The 16874-nt window shown below is 46.1% G+C and overlaps 1 protein-coding gene and 1 pseudogene across 7 annotated transcripts in view; one reads left to right on the forward strand and one right to left on the reverse strand.

The window, feature by feature from the left end:
- Positions 1 to 16874, reverse strand: part of KMT2D (lysine methyltransferase 2D) — a 1389531-nt gene that overhangs the window by 271632 nt on the left and 1101025 nt on the right. The gene's annotated exons all lie outside the window — the stretch shown is intronic.
- Positions 1 to 16874, forward strand: part of LOC146832935 (methylcrotonoyl-CoA carboxylase beta chain, mitochondrial-like) — a 35428-nt pseudogene that overhangs the window by 3323 nt on the left and 15231 nt on the right.

Consider the following 16874-nt stretch of genomic DNA (forward strand, 5'->3'; position numbering starts at 1 on the left):
AAGAACTACGACTCGGATCAAGAAAGGGTCAAGAGGACGTAGAAGTAGATAGGGACCCCACGGAGAGCGTGTGCAGCGTGAAAACACCACTGCGTGCTCCGTAAAACTCTATGTGCAAGTCGTGGTTGGATTTTTAAAGATTAAGGACCCTTTCCAGTGGCCCCTGAAGAAACCCCGTGGAAGAAAGAAGGTTGGAGAGCCACCCCACCTGTGGATACCCTAGTACCCATGTTACCTACACCAGGAAAGCCAGGTGCATACATGTGGTGTCAGAAACCACCGTCAAATCCAATGGAGGACTTCAGAAAAATGCCACTGTGAAAGAAGGAATAAGTGTCTGGTGGAATCCGAGGATGGATTCCTGATGAAAGGTACCAGCAAGCAGAGGGGACAGAGTCTATGTCACTCAGGAGTGAGCAGGATACTTGGAAGATGAATGCCCACCGATGTCAGGTGTTGCAGGATGGGTGACGAGGACCATGACTCTGCAGCTGTGAGGACCAGGCAATGCTGAGGAAGACCAGGAGCCGTGCACGAGCTGTCCCACGAAGGATGTTGAGTCCTGAGGAGTCAGTGTCCGGCGGGAACACCCAAAAGCCTTGGCAAATACAACCAATGCAGGCATCAAAGAAGGAGCAACGTCGGGACCAGCAAGGTCCAGGGGACTCAACAACAGCAGGGGAGTCAGGGCAGGATCCGAGCAATCAGGGGAGCCCAAAACAAACTTGCCTGACCCTCAAGTGGACCCACAAGCCAGAGGCACTGGAGTCGCGACAGGACCTCAAGCAGCTCACCAAAAGATGCAGGCCACGATGCACACAATACGGTGTGGCAGAAGATTCTTGTCACTGGAGGTGCTCGAGGTTGGCGCAAGTTGGAGCCCGAAGATCTCCTTGGAAAGAAGTCAACAAGCCTATGCAACTGCAAGTTGACGCAATGCACAGGGGTTCGGTTATTGCAAACCCCACGAGGGATACTGGCCTCAAACTTGGTGAGAGGGCAGGCCAGGCCTCAGGAGCTGTGGAAAAACCCTACCTGTGTTGCAGAGCCTTTGGAGTCCGGAGGAGCTCAGGATCAGTAGATCGGTCAACTTAGTTGTGGTGCCTGCGAATGCAGGGGAGTGACTCCTTCACTCCAAGGGGGATTCCTTCAAGTGTCTTTGATGCTTCACAGGCCTTGGAAGGTTCCTGCATGATGCACAGGCACAGACGATGCAGCAGACTGAAAGGGAGACGAAGTCCGGCCAAAATAAAGTCCAGCGAAGTCTAGAGTGCCCAGGCAGTAGAAGAAGAAGTGGTGTCTGATCTGAATCTTATTCCACGAACAATCTAGGGACCTTCACCCAGGTAAGCCCTTAAGTACCCCAGGTAAAGGGTTGGGAAGATTCAGGGGACCCTCCTAGGGGAGGGTCTAGACAGGGGGAGGTGACTCCCATGTCCTTTGTCCAGCGAAAGAGCAGGAGCCCATAACTGGTTAGAACTGGACTATGCACAGGGACAACAAATGTGGCCCTCATGCAGACTTTCTGGCACTGACAAGCACATCCACCCGGTCCCAATACACTAAATCCTGCCTGGGAGGTGGTCACACCTCCCTGTGACAGGATGCCTATTGTTCCACCTTCCTCTGATCGAGGTTAGCTCAGCTGCAGGAGGGCAGAAATGCGTGTCTGTTTGGCAGCAACCATTTTGTGTTGTCCGGATCTAGAATGCTAGTACCGGGAACACCGAGTGCCTAACGGAGGTGTCTTCCTGTGCTTGGATTCATACCTCCGACACCGTTTACGGTGTGGGGGTATGATTCCAACATGTTTGAAACCAAACATGATAGGATTCGTTGCAGCCATTTGAGATGGTCATAAGTAATTACGCGGTGCCCCTCTTTACAGTATACGGCTGCTTCACTGACAACCCTGGAGAATGGACTCCGTAGGCTGCAGGGGTGTTGTACTCATGCAGGGGCATCTTCTCACTTAGAACCAAGCACCCTGCCTTCTGGATTGCAAAGGCCTGCTGTAGGAGTGACGTAGGTTTTAAGTGGAATGACCCTTAGATATAGGAAACCTAGATCTTAAGTAAGTGGTGCAAGCACCAACTTACACAGGTTGCAATGGCAGGCCTGTAGTTTATTTTGCATGGTCTCTCATGGGTGGCATAGTTCATGCTTCAGCCCATGGGAGACCTCTGGGGTACCTATGCCATGGGTACCTTAGTGCCACATACTAGGGACTGATAAGGGTACCCCAGTATCCAATCTGGAATGTACCCAAGTACTCAATACAACAATTTAAGGAGAAAGCAGATAGACTGGGGTCCTGATTAGCAGGATCCCAGTCAGACTAGTCAAAAACAGCTTCACATCATGCAAAAAGTGGGGGTAACCATAGAAGCAGATACTACTTTCCTACATTGAATTTCTGGGGTTAGAACAAGGGTCCCCCAGGATCAAAGATGCACTCTCAAAGCACTCAGTGTCACTAGGGCGCAGAGTGCTGAGGTCCAATGTTAGCCTATGGGTCTAGGGGGCCGTTGGTTGATGGCTGCTCTTGGGCAAGCCACAGGGTTGAGGGAGCAAAGTTACTAGGGTTGAGCTCAGGGTAACAGGGGATCCAAGTTAGCACACAAGGTGCACCCACAGTGGCAGCCGGGTGCAGGGTGCAGATTTGGCATCTGGTGCCCTGTTTTTTGAATGGTAGTTGCTGGCTTTGTCTGCAGACTCGGTCCAGGAAATCTTACGGAAGGAACTAATAGTGGGTAGGTAAGTTGAAGGGCTCCGGGACATAATTGCACCTCAGGTGCTCTTCTCCAGGGTGCAGAGCGGCTGGATGCAGGGGTGCCTTTTGAGGTCAGATTTCACCCTGCCGGGCCACTCTACGTTTGGGGGGGGGGGGGGGGGGGAGAGAAAGGGAGGAATGGGTCTTTGTGCAGAGGCAGCAGGCAGTGTCAGGGAGTCCTGGTGAGGGTCAAACCTCAGTGGACTCGGACTCTGGAGCGCTAGGGGACTTCGCTGGGACCAGTGGGTCACTGGGACTCTGGCCGTAGGCAACAGGTGCAGTGGTGGTTCCAGGCATTGGGTTTGTCTTCAGCAGGCTCCGAGTCTTTCTTTGCAGATTTGTTTTTACAGAGCTGCTGTTCACAGGAGATCCGGTCTTTCATGAAGGCAGTCAGTCCTCCCAGGGGTTCTGGAGGTTGCTGGCTGCAGGATAAGGCGACTTTTGGAGCAGGATCTGTGGAAACTGCAGACGGACCGGTAGGGATGGGGCCAAGTCAGTTCTTCTCTACAGTCTCCTGTGCTGGGCGTCTTCTTTCGTCCTTTGTAGGTTGCAAGAATCTGCCTTCTGGGTTCAGGCCTGCCCCCTAAATACTATATTTAGGGGGACGTTTTAGGGGTCTTGAGGTGGTGGCCAATGGGCTACTGACCTTAGAGTGACTACACCCTTGGTGTGCTCAACCCACGTGGGGGAGTGGGCACAATCCTTTATCCTGATTGGAGTGCGCCTGCCATCTGCAGGTTGGCAGGCATTGAAGTAAAAGTTACTTACGTTTGGGAACGTAATATCTGGTTGAGACACAGTCTATCTGCAGATTCATTAACTTTTGAAATCTCCCCAGGCACCAGTCAGGATCCGGAAATCTTTCAGCAGTACCTCTATGCGCCAGGAGACAGAGTCGTACGGCTTCACGATGACGTCAACTCTGGTCATGACGTCAGTGGATCCATATAAGTCCCCTCCAGCGCGCAGATGTCAGTTTCTTCTGTGAAACCCTCCACTCTAGAAAACAGAGCCACTAAAGAAACTGGTTGTGGAAGCAGTGTACCAAAAAGATCAAAAATCTTTGAAAAATTAATAAAGAAGAAACATCAAATGGTAAGTTAATACCAGACCTGTTTTTCAAAGAAAAACTCAAAAGAATCAACAAATCAGAGGGCAATGTAAAACCCTGTGCCTTGGTGAATAACCCTCAGGGGGAAGGAAACCTTACACACTAAAGTCCATTCATTAATGGTAATGAATGGCATGGTAATAGCAAAACAAAACCTATAAAAACACCAAGCTGTGTGTTGACTCACACCATTACATGACATATTGATAGTGCCAATACATGGTATGATGAGACCAAACAAAGACTTTCAAAGAAAGAATAAATAAATCAAGACTGCTCACATACCCCACCCTACCAACCACACACATTTGGAAAACAAAACCTATGTGGCCAGGCCAAGTGATCACCAGTATATACACCCAGTACGGAAAAAGGGTATAACCCTTACCTCATAGGTCATTCGCAGTGTGGGGAGGATGGGCAGGGAGTTAATGAATCTGCGGCTAGACTGTTTCTACCAGATATCACGTTACCGAAGGTAATTCACTTTTACATCTGATAGAGACACCTAGGCGCAGATTCCATAACTTTTTAATTAAATACCATAGCTATAACCCCTTGGAGGAGGGTCTGTGAACTAATCCTACAAACGTTCTCAAAGAGAACCAGCCGATCATAACTATCAACCAACCAAATTAACGTATGAATAGCAGAACAAAAGCTTGGATCAATCAAATCTATGATCACTGTCACAGAACATATTAAACAAGCATTGGCATAGCCAATAGGTCTCGCCTTTGGGACCTTATAAGTGTTTAGCTATGCAACAGTTGCATAACTAAATACTTATAAGGTCCCAAAAGCGAGACCTATTAGCTATGCAAAGCGGCCGTTTGGCCGCGAAAGTGAAAGTGATCGCGATCAAACATCAAAGCAGCCGCGAAAGTGAAAGTAATCGCGGTCAAGCGCGGCGCGCACACCAGCGCACATGCACTGTAGCTCTAGGCTGGCCTGGTAGCACTTTTTGGAGCCCTCTCAATAAGTCTCGCCAGACCAGCGCATGCGCTGGGTCTGGCGAGACCTAAAAACAACCCTACAGGCCCAAAATAATCCGGCCTTTAGGAAAAAGGGGAAAAAACACTAAAAAAAAACATCTGTCAGTTATCAGACATTAACCTCTTATCTCCCAAGGGGAAAGAAAACTCGACCAAAAAGGCAGAGCGCAAGACATAAGTCACGTAATCCGCATACTTCACAACAATAAAGAAATAGAGAAAAAACTGCCCTGATAAAATCCGAAAGAAGGACTCTCAGAACTCATTCCATTATACCAAGATGAATGAACACCAAAAGAAAGCTGAACAATAATACCTCCATGGTATACAGAATTTCTTTTTAACAAAATTCCCACTCAAAGGTTACATAATGCACTGTAAAGAGACTAAAATGCCACTAACAGGTTAGAATTGAATATTGATATTCATCAGTTAAGCCAGTTGTAAAAAACGTTGCCACAAAGGTGTATCACCTAGACATACACAATATAAAATTGTGTCACAATAGACTGAGTGGTCTGACAACACAGAGCATTCACTGGCCCACATTTACTGCAGGATCGCAGGAATCTACAAAGTCTGCTAATGCATGGCCTTCAGTGTCATGGTCCGAAAGTCTAAACATGACTCCAAAACATGGGCACGCTCAAAATACCAAGGCAAGTAAAAGATGAAAAGGGAACGCACCTATCAGTGCAGTATCAAAACATTAAATAAGAAATAAACGAAAGATTAAAAGGAAATAATACAAAAAATAAATTTTTAGCAACAAGCTCATTCAACAACTTTTGTGATATGAAACACAATTTCATCACAAGTCCGCCTCTAGAAGTAACAGCCATGATTTCCAAAGGACTGGTAAAACAGAGAAAATAGATATATACCCAAAAAGACAGGTAATATACAACCTCCAGACAGATGCAACAAGCATTTGCAATGCAATAGGTCTCGCATTTACAAGAGTTTGAGCTATTGTCATTGCAAATGACAATGTCTTTCATTTATGTTTTGAAAACCTGCAAGCGGTGCGTAGACACGCACTTTGTACTTCTAGTCCTTGCTTACGCGAAGCAAGGCTGGCAGTAAAAGAGGCGCGGTTACTGCCAGCCTTGCTTCTCATTAGCAATGACGAAGTTCAAAGTGTGTGCTTATGCAGGTTTTCAAAACACATTAATAAAAGGCATTGTCATTTATAATGCCAATAGCTCAAACTCTAGCAAATGTGAGACCTATTGCATTGCAAATGCTTGTTTTCTTTACTTTAAGCCATGTTGCTACATGGCTAAGAAACTTTGGCAAAGCCACAAGTTCTCACATAGAGAGGACCTATTGGCTTTGTCAAATGATTCACCCTTCACAGAGCATTATTTTTTTAATGCTCCGTGCAATGGATGAATTGCAGCTGGAAAGAGCATGCTACATGTGCACCATCAGGGTCTTTTGAAAGCAAGACTCCTGCTGGTTCTTTTTTAATGTTTTGGCTCATGACATCTTCGCACAATGCATTTATTTCAGGTTACAGATAGTGTAGTGAGTTAAACTATCGCCACTGAAACATGCAGTAATATGAAGGTCACATGATTGAATCCCCACAAGGCCATCTGAGCCTTTCTTCATTTTGAAGTTGGTAAATTGATTAACTAACTTCGGTAAAAGAAACACTTTGCTAGGTGAGATCTAAAAATAAATGAAGAGTTCAGGAGCTAAAAACATGCAGGAAACGGGGGCGGGCATTCCGGTACCCAAACTAAATCTAGATGCGGCTGCTTCACTCAGGTATTTTTGAGCGCACGTGGCCACTGATGTTTTAGCACCAAAATCCCAGGGGAGGCAAAACCGACATCCCATGCCCTTTCACCCCTGATTCCAAAACAGGAAGGGGTTAACACGCAACATGCCATGGGCGCGTTGTGCTCAAACGGTGTGAGCCGTACACGTGCACATCGCCTGTCCGGGTGCGTGCACATCTCATGTCCCCCTTCGGAAGCTAAATCAACAACAATAGATCTCGCCAAAGCGAGCAGCGCATGCGCTGCGTCGCTACGTGAGACCTACAAAGCATAGTGGGAGAACAACAAGAAGAGCTTCTTATAAAGCCATAAACAGTATGACCGAAAAGAGGTAAGGAAACTGCAGCTAGCATTACCTATCACACAGCACAAGATACAGAGTTCACCCCATTATGTTCTAGGAATGAACAAATGAATTACCTATCCCCTCCACAGGAGGAGAAGGCAACTAACTTGTGTCTCCCAAAGACTACACCATAAACTCAGAGTTTACTCTCACAATTTTCCAAAAAGTGAAGTGTGAGAAAGTGCCATCTTTCTTGCATGGTATGCCCCCACTTTTTGCTGAATTGCTGAATGTACTTTGACTGAGTGTGCCCTGGGCTCCTGCCAATCAGGTGCCCAGGGCCTATGGTCCTTCCCTAAAAACACAAAACACAAATTGGCAAACCCTGGCCACATGTCAGCCCCTGGTAAATGGTACCCTAGGTACCCAGGGCCTTGTGACCAGGGAAGGCCTCTAAGGGCTGCAGCACTCATTGTGCCACCCTTAGAGGCCCTGTATCCTAACACCCACACACTGCCCTTGCAGGCTGAGTGTCTGGGTACAAGACAAAACAAAGTCAACATGGCACAAATCCCTGTGTGCCATGCCCACCACCTACACTGCCCTGGCATACATCAGCCACCCCTCTAGCTGGGTGCCCTATGCCAGTGGTGTGGGCACAGGACCATGAGCCCTGTGCCCCTACAGTACCCAGGTCCATTCCTGGGCCCTGTAAGTGCAGTGCTGCCATTTAAGAGTACATGGTGCTGAGCGCTCGTCAAACACGAACTTCACAGCACCATAATGGCAACACTGAAGACAGAAGTTTGGTATCAAACTTCTCAGCACATTAAACCCGCACTGATGCCAGAGTGGGATTTATTGCACCAAGCCCCACAGACGGCACCTTAGAGATGCCCCCTGAAACCTAACCTACAATCCACGTCTGGTCTGAGAGGCTGCCTAGGCTGCCACACAGCACACATGTTGCTGGAACCCCGGGGTAGGAGAGCCCCTGCTCTCCTGGGCCTGCAACAATGCACATCCTGGGCGAGGTGCTAGGTCCCAGGATGGACAGGGGGAAGCTTCAAAGGCATGCCGCCTCTTTGAGCTTCCCCAGGCCACTGCAACCCCCGACACTGGCGGGAAGCTTGGCCGGAAACCCCAAATAAGGACAGGGGATGTGCCAGCCTGCCAACCCCACCCCTCAGGTGGGGGAGGCGAGGTGAAGCACATCTCCGGGCTCGCGCCATCTTGAAGATGGGAAGCCCTACCCAATCAGGACTAGGCTACTGCCCCCCTCCCAAAGGAGAGAGGCAGGATAGGGGGTGTACCCACCCCAGGACAGGAACCAATTGGTCCCTGCCCTTCACCTACCTGTAACGCCCCTAAATCTAGTATTTAGGGGCACCCTGAACCTGCTCTTCCAAAATACAAAGAAGAGCAAGAAGACCTGCCTTGCAGCTGCTAAGAAGAGGAAGACATCAACTGCTTTGGCCCCAGCCCTACCGGCCTGTCAACCCTCGAACCTGCTCCAACCCGGCATCTCTTGTGGCCAGCAACCTCACAAACCCCGGAGGACCTGGATACCTTTTGGCTCTAAGCCCCTGGGATTCCCATGAGTAGAGGCTCTACTCAAAACCTACTTCTAATCCCTGGCAGCAGCCCGGAACCGCGAACCCAGCACACTCTGCACCAGCCAAGCCTGGCCGGCGCCGTAGTGAACAAAGACCACGAGGACGACCCCACGGCGACGGTGACCCCGAGTCAGGCACCCAAGGACCTCCCTCGACACTCCTGAAGAAGCCTGCAGCCTCAGAAGAAGGTGCCCCCACTACCGCGATCAACAGAGGGTAAGATTTCCCGACACCAAAAGGCACCCCTGCACGCAGCGCCCCGCGGCCTACTGTGCCCAATCCCGGGGTACCTACCTATCCTCCAACTACCCAACTTACCTCTCGAAGTGGTGGTGGCACCTGAAGAATCCTCGTCCCCGAGCTTGCAGTCCTTTTCAAAACCGGAGATTTCCCATTGAAATCAATTGAGCACCCGAAGGCTCAAAAGCACCCTGCACCCAGCCGCCCGAGTGGCCCTGGCAGTGCAACCTCTACACCTACCTACTTCCCCACTTGCCCTGAGTAAGTGACCAGGAGCCCAGCTCCCACAGCCGCGTGGCCTGCTAGTCAGCAGCCACCAACCAAGGCCCCCCCTATCCCTCATAGGATAACATTAGGCCTAACTCTCTCTGCACCCGGCCGCCCTAGTGTCGCTGAGGGTAAACCAACTGTACCTACCTGACCCTAGGGGACCCCTGAGTCTATGCCCAGAACCTCAACTCTGCCAGCCGAGTACTTACCTTCAAACCGATAACTCTATTTTCTTCATAGGGTAACATTGACTGGCTTTTTCCTGAAATTTCTTCTAAGTGTGGACTTTTCAAATCTTAAAATATTTACCAAAAATCAGGCGAGTAACGAAAACGAAAATACTCACCTGCTCTTAGGTGAGCTCCCAGTGCTGGATCTTGGTGCCCAGCACTGACTCTGAAAAATACTTACAACTGTACTTACCAGTAACCCAATTTTCTCCCATAGGAAATCATTGACTGTTTTTCCGTGAACTTTTTTTTAAGTGTCAATTTCGGCAATCTTTAAATATTCTTTAAAAATCGTATAATATCTGAAAACGTAATTACTTACCTGTTTTGGATAAAGGTCCCAGTACTGAGTCTAGGTACCCAGTACTGGATTACAAAAGTAACGAGAACATACTGTACCTGCAACTTGAATTGTCTTCCATAGGGAATCATTGACTGTTTTCTTTGAAATATTTTCTGTCAACTTTTAAAATAGCAAAATATTGTTTAAAAATCATCACAGTAATTACATCGACTTTCATCACTTGATTTTAAGTACTGACCCAGGACTGAATCTAGGATCCAGTCCTGGAATTCCAAAAGTAATCCTAAAAGTAATCTGTTGCAAATAACTTGAAACTTCCATTGTGCTCAATGCATTATTGTGTTTAAAATAGTGTTGCCTATTGCAACCACATGTAACGGTTTACAAAAGTCAATTGCATATTGCAAAAGTATTTGTACAAAGTATCTCATTCTGAGAAAGTATATTTTAATGCAAATTGTTGGTTCTAAAATAAAACAAGTATATATTTTTTTTATATATAAACCATTGGCCTAGAGTTCAGTTATTGAGTGTGTGAGACCATTTGCTTACTGAGTGTGTACAACAAATGCTTTACACTGTCCTCTGATACTGCCTTACTGCTCGACCAAGCTATCACTTTAGAGAGTAAGGCTATATCTAACTTTAGCCTCTGCCAAACCCTTGGGGACTGTGGACTCAGTACACCCTGTACCTATTAGGTAACAGTATATACAGAGCCACTTTCTCACAGGGAGGACCTGGCTTGGCAGTTCGGGCTGGACTGTTCCCATGAGGCACAGGGTCAAGACTGATTTGCATATGGCTGGGTTTAAACTGGAATGGCATGGTGAGCAAAAAAACGATGGAAATAGGCCCAGATCTCTGTACTGGGGTGAATGTATGACATTGTTCTGCATTCTGTCCATCAACTGTTGTTTTTGCTGTGAAAATAAAGCTGCGGCCGCCATGGTTTGTATTGCGCCCTGGCCATGAGGAGCAGAGAGTTGAAAAGGGGTCCTCTGCAAGAAAGCATGGCCTGCTTCAATAGGAGAAAGTCATTTAAAAAACAATTGTGCTCACGGACCTAAATAAAACACACAGAGTAACAAGTAAAAGTCCTTATTGGAGGGACTAATAAGCCTATTTAGGAATCAAAAGCAACCATTTAGAAAGGACAGTAACGGGAGCCAATTGAAAAGATGGGCAAAAAATAAACGGAGCTTCAAGTTCATACCTGAATACAGCATGCCTCACAGAGCAACGCATGCGCTGCGCAGACTCGACCTATAAAGGCCGTACTTTCCAGACCTAATAAATAGATGGAGGAATTATGCACAGCTTATGTATCCAGGAGAGATTCACATTGCAAACCCAATATACCAGAGAACACTCATTAGGCACCTCAAGCCTCTTGTACCCAAAGATCATCAATATTACAGTGGCGACTTTCAGTCCGCTGGCTAGAACAAGACAATCATCCAAAGGAACAAGGACCTCACTGGGTCTGGTCACTAGTGTCCTGTCAGGACTCAGTCCAAGTCAGTGGAGTTGAACAATCAGTTTAGAACCAAAGTGGTTTGTTTGTCTTCACTGGGACAGGAGTAGCAGTAACGTCGCCACTATGGATTAACCAAGTGTACCTAAAAACTATACAAACTTTGAATCTACTGACCATGACTATCCAGTGACAGAGCCTCCAACTGAAGTCAGTGCCTGAACTGTTTCCCAAAGAAAACAAGACTAGGTTCAACAAAGCTAATTTTAAGATTGCCTGAGGAGAAATACAGGCTGTTCTCCAGGCCAACAGAAACAGATCCTACAACAGGCATGTCAAGTTGCATTGCTTTTAAGTCCTTCTGAGACTGGGAAATGGGTGAGGGATGGTGGAGACTGTCCAACTTTATTAACACAACAAGGTTGCACCTTCATGGCTCTTTTTTTAGTTCATTCTACTCCTGCCTTCCTAGCCTACCTTGGCTATTTGCAACATTTCAATGAAGACTCTAGTAAGATGTGCCTTAAGCAGGTCTTGAGATCAGGTTGTCTCCTCCACATAAGAGCTGTAAAGCTTCTTTGCCAGGAAAGTAATCCATAAGCCACTTTTAATCACAAACATGTGGCGCTACAGAGGCTTCCCAAACGTACTTCTAGTCTACAGAGAGAAGCAACCAACTTGAGGTTCTCTTTTTGTGCAATGTCTTTTCCGGGGCTGCCTCAGAAATTCTTAGTGACCAAATGATCAACAAAATATTAGCTCAAGGGGAGCAAGTATTTATCAACCTCTGGAAGTCAAGGCACAAAGCCACAGCCAACACAGATTTTTTGTCTTTCAAGTGTCAGATATTCCAAGTCTCTGAAGCTCAGATTCATGGGACTGGGCAATTTGACTGGTGGTGGTGGATTTGTGGAATGCAGGTCACACAGAGCTCTTTATCTGTTGCCACTGCATGGGAAGCTAGCAATACAGCAACAACTACATGGGAGTTTAACCTAAGGCAGTGAGAAACTGACTTGCAACAAAGCAATGGACTCATAACCTATTTGTACCCACCAGGCACAACAGGATTCAGGGAGGGAAACTTGGCAAGCAGTAAGTACTTGCTGAAATATCAATGTCAGACAAAGACCATCTTTCTTAAGAACAGACCATCTTGTGCAGAATGCAAAAGTGGTTCACCCTGGCAAGTTACTTACCTTTTTTAACACCCTTTATAGTAGTGATTATCTAGCTGTAGAGGACTCACCTTTTGAATATTCTCCAGGCATCAGACTGGATTCGGAATCTTTTCAGCAGTACCTGTGTGCGCCAGTAGGTGGCACCGTGATGCTCCACAATGACTGTTCTACTTAGGAAATGATGTGCAGAGACTATATCGGCAACACTCCTACACGCTGTCAGTTGCTTTCAGGACTGTCTGAGCCTCCAGACGCAGAGCCCCAAAAGCAAATTGGTGTAACCAGTGTGTAGATTCCTAGACATGGAATATTAATAATGGATGGATGTCAACCATCCTATGAGGAGGATCGGAAAGGAATAGGCGGCTATAGACTATACCAGAAAAAGCTTTCCCAAAGGTAAGTTATTTGAAGTCTCTTATCAGAAGAACAAATTACTTACCTTTGGTAATGCTCTTTCTGGTAGAGGCCATAGCCACAGATTCCTCACTTTTTGAATAGATACAAAAGCAGTACCTCTTTGGAGGTGGACTGGGGATGGACTTAAACCATAAAGTCCTGCAGAAGCAGGCAGTGCCCCACTCAGCAAACCTATCCAGACAATAGTGATTCACTAATGTTTAGGACGGCTACAAGTCTACAGGTGCAAACGCAGTGGCGGCTGCTTTAGCCTTGGTAGAATGAGCGCACAGTCCATCCAGAGGCTGCTTTTTAGCCAGTGCATAGCAGATCTTAATGCAGAGCCCGAACCAGCAGGACATGGCTTCCTTCTGCACGCCCTTACCTTTCATTGCTTTAGAGAAACCCACAAAGAGCTGATAGTTCACCCGTTGACCTTTGGTATGATTAAGTAAAAACTCACTGCTCTTTCAGGGTCCCCGCGATGGAGTTTCTCCTCCACCTTAGACGAGTGAGGTGGAGCGTAGAACACTGGTAAGGTGATGCTTTGACTGATATGGAATGGCGTCATAACTATATGCAAAAAGAATGCCCATGTCTGCAAAACTAGCTTGTCTTGGAAGTAGGTGGGTTACAGCGGGTCAAAATAGAGCTTGAAACTCACTCACACGCCGCACCGGTGTAACGGTGACGAGGAACACTGTCTTGAGGGTGAGGTGCTGCATGTAACAGCTGTTAAAAGGCTCAATTAGAGTGCACATCAGAAATGTGAGGACAAAGTTAAAGTCCTATTGTTGCCTTACAAAGAGGGAGGAAACAAATGTAAACCTTATAAAAACCACATAACTGGAGACTTAAAGAGGGCTGATTGGCAGGCCGGGGAGACCACTGTAGGTATACGGACGGGCGCCACTGCTTGAAGTATGTGTGACTACAGGTAGAGCTGCAAGGGTGAGGGGGATCATAGGGGTAGGAGGTGGGCAGTGGACTGGGCAGCCCGTTGACCTTGACTATATTAAACCCAGTGCTGTTCAACATCTACATGGCCCCCCATCATAGAACTGATGTCATCATTTAATATCAAAACTACCTCCTTTTTTGCTGCAAAGGACAAATTGTGAAGGGACCTTTTCACGGACCGCAGTACACCAAAGCAAGTGCCCACCACAGACCTAAAAGACAGGCAATCATCAGATTTGACCCCTAAGTTCTAAACTATGCCTCCCTGAGGGCCTAGAAGGGGGGCTTTTTTGGGCCAGAAAGTCTGCCAGGTTTCTGGAGAAGCAGTGACAAAAAAACAATCTCTGTTTTTACCGGTGGCGCGGAAAGATAGGAACCGACAGTGCACCGGAGTGATGCCTATATAAGTTCTTCATGTCATTTTGGGATACGGAATTGCGTTAGTGTGAAACTGCATTGCACCACGCGCAGGTACACAAATATACCGCTGAAAAGTTTCCAGATACAGTCTAACACCTGGCGAATATTCAAAAAGGGAAGAATTTGAGGCTAGCAGTTTCCATCAGAAAACATTTACTGAACATTTTTTAATCACAATTACATACAAAGTGCCCACACACAGCTACCACATATGAATGAAGAAGTCAAGGAATCAGTTAATGGGACTGGTTGAAAATTATCAGGAGGAGCCAGCTTTCTGTTAGATGTACACTTGTGTGACTCCTGGTCTATGAATTTACCAACCCCACATCCTCACAGCCGGGGATAAAGGGACACGTAGCTAACCCAGACTCCAGTGGTAAGTTAATTTTGTGTGACCCAGGTATTAGACCTAAGTTCTGCTACAATATGGTAGGTAAAGCTTTATTCGATAAAAAATATCATAAAAGCACAACATACAATGATAAAAAAGGATCAAGTTGGACAATAAAAAGCAACAATTGATCGTAAATACATCTAAAAAGGTTATAAAAATAGTTAAGAACAGCATATATATAAAAAACAAGACAAAGTGCTTGGTGACCTGAAGTTTGTTAAAGTGCAAATGGGAACAAATCACAGAAGTGGATCAGTGTAATTAGAGGAAGACTTTTTTCTTTCGCAGCAGCCAAGCACAGCCCAGATACTTAGCAATACCACAGACAATGGTGAGAGACGAGGTATCAGTCTGCAGAATGCGTAGCACAGTACGATAGTCACGGCATCCGAGCATTCTACAAATCGGGCGCAACCATTTAGCTCTTGGTCTTCGATAGTAGTAGCAGGCAAATAAAAAGTGGGGAATGGACTCATTGGGTGCAGTACAGCTCGGACAACCAGCAGATGAAGGTAAAGATCCCTTCCAGCCAGCAGTCACACAGTTGCTACAATAACCACAGTAAAATGTCAAACACCTCTGCAGGACTTACAGATTGTTCAGAATCATTCAAGGAAAAAATAGGCTACCCAGGAAAAGACACCCATTGCGTGGCCACACAGGTCTCAAAGCAAGAGAAAAGACTTGCATCCAAAACGGATGGAAAGTACCTGATTGGTATTGAAGCATCCATTCTATCATGTAGAGGAAGGTGGTAATTTCTGATCACTGGTTGATTATGCTAGCCAAATAAAGCCAGGGCACTTTATGCTTAGAAAGTTTTGATTGGAGTGAATTGACTTCTTGAAAGCTTTGAGGCACTGACCCATTAGTATAGTGATTGAGAACAGGGTGATGCAGTGGATTTTAAGTTGCAAATGGAAAGACCAAATCCAGCTTTTGATGCTCGTGTTAAGTTTTGAGAGTTATACCTTAATTTCCTTCCTGGCTAGCACTCTTGGGCAGGGGGAAAAAGGATTAGTTCTCAGGCCACTTCCCTAGGGACGGTGTGACAAAGGCAGTTAGGAAATCCTTGTGACAAGTTCAGGGATGGTGGAAACACAAAACCTAGGTAAACAGTAAAGGTTTATTCTTGAAGGGTGGTGTAGATTAGAATGTTTAGTTCTTCCAGCACAAGTATCAGCCACAATAAACATGATGTGCAAGCAGTGTTTTGTTGAAATAAGACTACCATAAAAGTAATATGGATAAATGGAGGAACATCAGAAATAAAAGTATATGTAGTCATAAATATCAGATATAGTACTTTGGTCGAATACGGTTTTTTTCTATCTCTCTGCAGCAGTCCCTACATCCATATTAACCACTTTGTTTGTACTGGATGATTAACCCCCCTATTGAGGCTTGTTTTGGAGTATTAAGGGGCATCTTGAAGTTTTACTAATCAAAATGAGAGTCCCAAATGAAGTAAAGTTTCTGACAGAGAAATTCACCAGAAGAAAAGGTGTGCTTAGTAGCAATATTTCTTATGAACACGTACTCTTTCCACAGATTCTCAGCTTAAGAATTATCCTTCAATGTTTCGGACTGGACTGAAAGAGTTCTCTCTGCAACCTCTCTAGCCCCGGCTGGTGGGCATCATGAGGTTCTACTGGGGACTCCGCTTTGTAATGGTGCGACTACAGTATATTAGGCACCAACCTGTGCGCTGGTGTCACTTCCTAATACTCCCCCCCCCACATACTAGGAAGACGCGTGGAAAGAAACGGAGACCGCAATGACAGCAACAATTACAGCATAATATGTTTGCATATTTTGGGATCATGTTAGTCACAGGACTAAATCACAATGGGACAATGCAAGTCAGTAGGGAAATCGCGGAAGGATATATTGCCACAAGAAATAATGTTGCAGAAGGTAAGTAAAACTTACTCCAGTATTGCATGTAAACCTATAATGGATCCAGTATAGGGTTTACATGCTTGAATCATTAAATCATTCCCAGTCATCGAGCTGGGACTCCCCGGTATCTTTAAAAACGAGAAATGTCACAATAGACATAGGACTTAAAGGCCTATGGCCTCACTATTTTGTAACATATCCAAGTCCTTATTTAAAAAAGGACCAAACTTAAAAAAACAACCAATCAGATAATACCATCCCGTAGAACCTTCGTGAGAGAAGCTCTAGTCCCTCAGATTTTCTACCGCATATCGTGATGGGGAGTCTCCACTGAGCTCTGCTCAGTTAATTCCTCACAATTCTTTGAAATCACATTTTCTTCAGGTTTTTTCCTACATGTATATATTTTACAGGAATAAACTGACACCTCCATGCCAGATACTCCTAAAAAAGGCCTTTTCAGGCCCTGTGGCACTTGCAGGAAGAAGAGACTACATGTCTATGACCCCTATGAGGACTGCCT

The sequence above is a fragment of the Triturus cristatus genome, chromosome 4_2 (assembly GCF_964204655.1).
Source record: "Triturus cristatus chromosome 4_2, aTriCri1.1, whole genome shotgun sequence".
Classification (NCBI taxonomy): Eukaryota; Metazoa; Chordata; class Amphibia; order Caudata; family Salamandridae; genus Triturus; species Triturus cristatus.